Source organism: Elaeis guineensis, chromosome 4 (assembly GCF_000442705.2).
Source record: "Elaeis guineensis isolate ETL-2024a chromosome 4, EG11, whole genome shotgun sequence".
NCBI lineage: Eukaryota > Viridiplantae > Streptophyta > Magnoliopsida > Arecales > Arecaceae > Elaeis > Elaeis guineensis.
The window spans coordinates 119,885,253-119,890,924 of NC_025996.2; positions in this window are offsets into that span (position 1 = coordinate 119,885,253).

The following is a 5,672-nucleotide window of genomic DNA, read 5'->3' on the forward strand; positions in this document are numbered from 1 at the left end:
CCTTGATTGCTTGTGTCTTTTTACTTACTGTTTGAATCTATGGATGTATGAACCAGGATGGTTTCCGTTTCTTTTGGTAAATTATGCGGTCTCTTCCCAACAATTTGGTTTGAAGTCTTCATTGGCGAACCATCAGTTTTTATCTGCTCTTTCATTCGAATGGTAGTATCAGACATCACCAAGAGAATAATCAGTGATGGCGTGTAGAAAAATGCACATTGTAGTCTGTATGCTTGGGATGCTTACCTAATTGCAATAACAAATGCTCTCCTACACACACACACACACACACATACACACGCGCACACACAAAAAAGAAAAGAAAAAAAAAAGGCCCTCTTTGAACATACAATCATTTCAAGCACTATATTTTGATTTTGGCCCTTTTTCCCATATAAATAGAGTCATCCTCAACACCATCATCACCATCATTTGAGGAGAAAAGGAAGATGAGGAGGGTATATCACAGAATTGGAGGGCATGGAGGATTTGGGGACTGGGGTTGGTCATATGGATTGGTACGTAACCAGGAAGAGGAGAGAGGATGAGGACCCTTTTTTTTTTTACCCCTTTGAGCGATGGTAGGAGATGCGCTGTAGGAAAGTGGAAGGAATTGCTGTAAAGCGCAATGGTTGAGAGCCTAGACATAAATTGGTCATAGAGTTGATTTTAGCCGTTGGCTCAAATCTAATATATGTGATATCTATATTCGATTTAGCTAGTTTAATGGTACAGATATATATTTCTAGACAATGTTGGAAAAAAGTCTTGATAGCCTAGCATAGTGCTCCTGCAGTCTTTTCTTTAAAGATATAAAAGGATGCAGCCTCTCATACCAAATCACATTGTCCACTTGAAAAAACCAAAAATCACATCTTTCCAATAGCCTCATATGCCCTAGTCTAATGCCCTCGATATATCATGTTTTATAAAACCATTACTTTCCCTTCTTTCCTTGCTTCCTTATCTAATAAAATAAGTATTAGTAGAAGAATTAATTTTGATGATATCAAAAGAGTTTGAATATAAATTATAGTTACTAATGATATTGTGAGAGTGATTATAGAATTTTTTTATAAATGCTCAATGGTTGAGGCACAGGTGGTGCTTGTATCTTAATGTTCGGGATTTAGTTTTTAAATGGAAGCTTTAAAAAACCCCATTCATCTTTTCATTCCTATTTTCTTAGTCGTTCCTTTCCACAACCTTCGTCCCACCAAATCCTATCTCTATTATCATTTTTTATTGATCTTTGATGGGATTTGGTTTCCAAATGGCTTCAAAAAAATAGCTAGCACACCCCATGAAGAGGCCATGTAAACACCCTCCACCAAGAGCTTCTGTTCCTGGATCTTCCATGGAGGAAAGAAGAACAATATTTAGGTTAGATTCTTGGATGGAAATAGGTAGTAGAAGAGTTATTCCCCCATCCTCCCGTTCTGTAGCTCCATCACATCTAGCTCCATAACCACAGACATCATCTCCACCAACAACCATCTCCACCTCCAACACAGCGCCTGCACCACCTCCTCCTCTTCCTTCCTCTTAGGATCAAGCAATTCCACTCTCATCAAGGTCAGTGACTGTTGGAAGAAAGTTAGACTTCCAATTTTGGAAAAGAAAGGATTGGAGATAGGAAGAAAAATTAAAACTCTAGGTTGAGAATACTTGTGCACTTTGCACTTGCCCACATATCCCAATTTGGTTTAAGAATTCTGTTGGGTATAAAATACCCACAGCCGAAGTTCTTAACAGGATTAACTCCGCCCGGGCTCCTACGGGAGCCGGGCTCCGCCCACAACTTCAACCGCAAAGAGGACTCTGTCCGGACTCCCACGGGAGTCGGGCTCCGCCCACGACTCCAATCTCAAGGAGGACTCCGCCGGACTCCTACGGGAGCGGGCTCCGTCGCCAACTCCAACTGCCGGTGAGCTCCGTCTGGACTCCTACGGGAGCCGGACTTCGCACCTGACTTTAATTGCAGAGGACTCCTCCCGGACTCCTACGGAAGTCGGGCTCCACCCACAACTTCAACCACAAGGAGGACTCCGCCTGGACTCCTACGGGAGCCGGGCTCCGTCGTCAGCTTCAACTGTCGGTGAGCTCCGTCCGGACTCCTACGGGAGCCGGACTTCGCACCTGACTTCAATTGCAGGAGACTCCGCCCGGACTCCTACGGGAGCCGGGCTCCGTCGCCAACTCCAACTGCCGGTGAGCTCCGTCCGGACTCCTACGGGAGCCGGACTTCGCACCTGACTCCAAGAAGGGAGGAGCAACCCGAGGACCGACCTCCCATCGGGACCATCGACTCCATCACCGGAGGGCCTCAAGGAGGAGCAGACCTCCCGCAACTGTGGAACTCGAAAAACCTGTAAATGTATCACTTACGATTTCACCTTGAATCTAAATTTCTTTCTACTTGACGTACTCTTTCCATTTGGCATGGATTTGTCACGACTGGATATAACCCCTTCAAACGCTTGAAACAAAGTTATGTTAGGAACGGGGGGAGAACCTCATCCTAACATACCTAAAATGAAAGTCCGATTATCTCGAGATCGGATGGGGGGAGAGGCCTTACAGCGCCCTAATGTGCCCCCACAGCCATGTCAGGAACAGGAGGAGGACCTCGTCCTGACATGAGCAAAGTCAAAGGCCCGGTTCTTTTAGACCGGATGGGGGGAGAGGCCTTGCAGCGCCCTAATGTGCCCCCACAGTCATGTCAGGAACAGGAGGAGGACCTCATCCTGACATGAGCAAAGTCAAAAGCCCGATTCTTTTAGATCGGATGGGGGGAGAGGCCTTACACCGTCCTAATGTGCCCCCACAGCCATGTCAGGAACAGGAGGAGGACCTCGTCCTGACATGAGCAAAGTCAAAGGCCCGATTCTTTTAGACCGAATGGGGGGAGAGGCCTTACAGTGCCCTAATGTGCCCCCACAGCCATGTCAGGAACAGGAGGAGGACCTCGTCCTGACATGAGCAAAGTCAAAGGCCCGATTCTTTTAGACCGGATGGGGGGAGAGGCCTTGCAGCGCCCTAATGTGCCCCCATAGCCATGGCAGGAACAGGAGGAGGACCTCGTCATGACATGAGCAAAGTCAAAGGCTCGGTTCTTTTAGACCGGATGGGGGGAGAGGCCTTGCAGCGCCCTAATGTGCCCCCACAGCCATGTCGGGAACGGGAGGAGAACCTCGCCCTGACTTGAGCAAGGTCGAAGGCCCGGACTCCTACGAGAGCCGGGCTCCGTCCGTGACTTCTACAGCAAGGGAGACTCCGCCCGGACTCCTACGGGAGCTGGACTCCGTCTGTGACTTCTGCAGCAAGGGAGACTCCGCTCGGACTCCTACGGGAGCTGGGCTCCGTTCGTGACTTCTGCAGCAAGGGAGACTCAGCCCGGACTCCTACGGGAGCCGGACTCCACCCACGACTTCTGCAGCAAGGAAGACTCTGCCCGCCCTGGCAATGGCCCTTACGTGCCCCCACGGGAACGGAAGGAGAATCTCGTCCTGATGGTGATGAAACCCGGCCGCCCAACAAGATCGGATGAAGAGAAAAAGCCCCTCAGTGGCACCTCCACGTTCCTATGCAACCCCGCAAAAAGCGAGGGGAGGGCCCTCACTCTGAGAAGAGGAGGAAGATTAAAAAGGAAGGGTGATGAACTACGACGGAAACAGATGAAGGACGGATCGCACCAAAGACCTAAAGAACTTCGTCCCAACAAAGACAGGGAGTTCCTACCAAACACCCCCGGCCTCTAAGAAGACTCCCGACACAGGTCAAGAAGACAGCGACGTCCCCGAAGTAATGTGGAGTCCGGACCGCCAAGCTCGGGCTTACGGCCATGTACGACGAGGAAGGCAAGCTAACGCATCGACGACTGAGCGCCTCCCAACGACGTCAGCATCAGACAAGTCGAACGATAAGAAAAGTTCGGCGGATGACAATTTAACACAACGCGCGGATGAGGTGACACAAAACACCCTTTTCATTCCATTTCCAAAATACACACCACAAAGCCCGGAAGGCCAAGGAAAGAAAAGCAAAACGACAAAAGCGGGACAAAATAACAAAAAGGAAAGTATATACATGAAAAGACGGAAGGACGAAAAGAGCTCTAAGGAGGCTCTGCTCCCTCCGACCTAGAGTTATCTGCCCCACCCCTCATCCAGGACTGCCTTAGATTCTCAATTTCTTCTTCTAGCTCCCCCCTTCTTTGCAGCGCATCCTGGAGCGCCCGACGAAGTCGCTGGCTCTCGACCTCCGCCTCTCGATGCCTCTTCCTCAAGACCTCGAATTCTGCCTCCGCATCCGCGACGGCCCGCTGCTCGTATGCCAATTGGATCTTCAGTTGTTGCAGCTCGGCTGTCTTTTCCCCGAGTGCGACAGAAATCCCTTCAACGGTTCCTCTTAGGGACTGGAGCTCATTAGAATCCCAGGCGAAAGTAAGCTGAGCCCTGTTAGCCAGCTGCCTTTGGAGATGGGTGACTTCGTCGGTCGCCGCCCTGAGTCTCCCTTTATATTCCTCCACCTGCCTGCGCCAGCTGGCCCGATGCACGTCGTGACTCACCTTGGCGTCCTGGAGCTACCGCTGAAGGTCGGAGACCTTCTTCGACCACTGTTGGTCGCCGTCGGCCCGAGCCAAGAGCCGGGATGAACTTCCCCCTAGCTGGCCGATCTTCCCTATCGCAGCCGACAGTTCCACCTTGAGGGCGCTAATCTTGGCAGCCTGAGCCCAAATTCGATCGCTGGCGCTCTTCTTGCATTCCTCGAGCTCCTTCGCGAAATCCACCTTCCTCCGGCTATATTCCATGATCTCCTTCACGTGGAGATTCCGAAAGTGGGTGACCTCCGCGGTGGCTTCAGAATGACCCTCTCTCAATCTGCGAAGCTCGCCTTCCATCTTCTTTGACTTCTTTGTCAAGTGAAGGACTTCCTTCTTCAGCCGCTGGATCGTCGACTTCAGTGGGATCCCCAGGGGCAGGGAAAGTGCTTCTGCAGGATACTGCCATCGGAAGGCAAAAGCGTCAAAGCACGACTCATCACAGGAAGAAAAGCAGAGAGAAGAAGGGGAGGGAGGAGAAGCCATCCGCGACAAGAAATTCAACTTTATTGATTGGATAATTCTTGAAGACAAAAAAAAAAAGAAGGAAAAGAAAAATTGCGATGAAATAAAAATACAAGGTCGGAGGTCTCAGACCTCAGGGGCGGGGGTTGGAGAACTCAGGTCCCCGGCAAGGGGGCTGCGATAGCAGTGGTGGCTGGCGAGGGACCGGCCTCGTCTTCGGACTCCTCGCCTAGGAAGCTGAGGTCGAGCTCCGAAAATTTTCTGGCCACCTTCTCTTGGCAGAGCTCGAACCCCTTGATGAACGCCTCCTGGCTGAATTGAACGTTCAGGTCCCTCATCTCTGCGGAGGTCTTGAATTCCTCTACCGCAAGGACTCTGTCCTCCGAGATCAGGACCGAAATCTGCTCAGCCAAGTTGGCGGCCTCAGCCTCCGCCTTTCTCGCCGACTCCTTTAAGGTCTGCCTCTCCTCCTCCTGGGCTTGTTTCTCTCTTTCCAGGGCCTCTTGGAGGGCGACTACTTCGGCCGTCTTTTCTTGGAGGCGAGCAACCTCGGCCCGACAGCGCTCCTCCACCTAGATGATGTCCCTCCTCGCACGGTTCAATG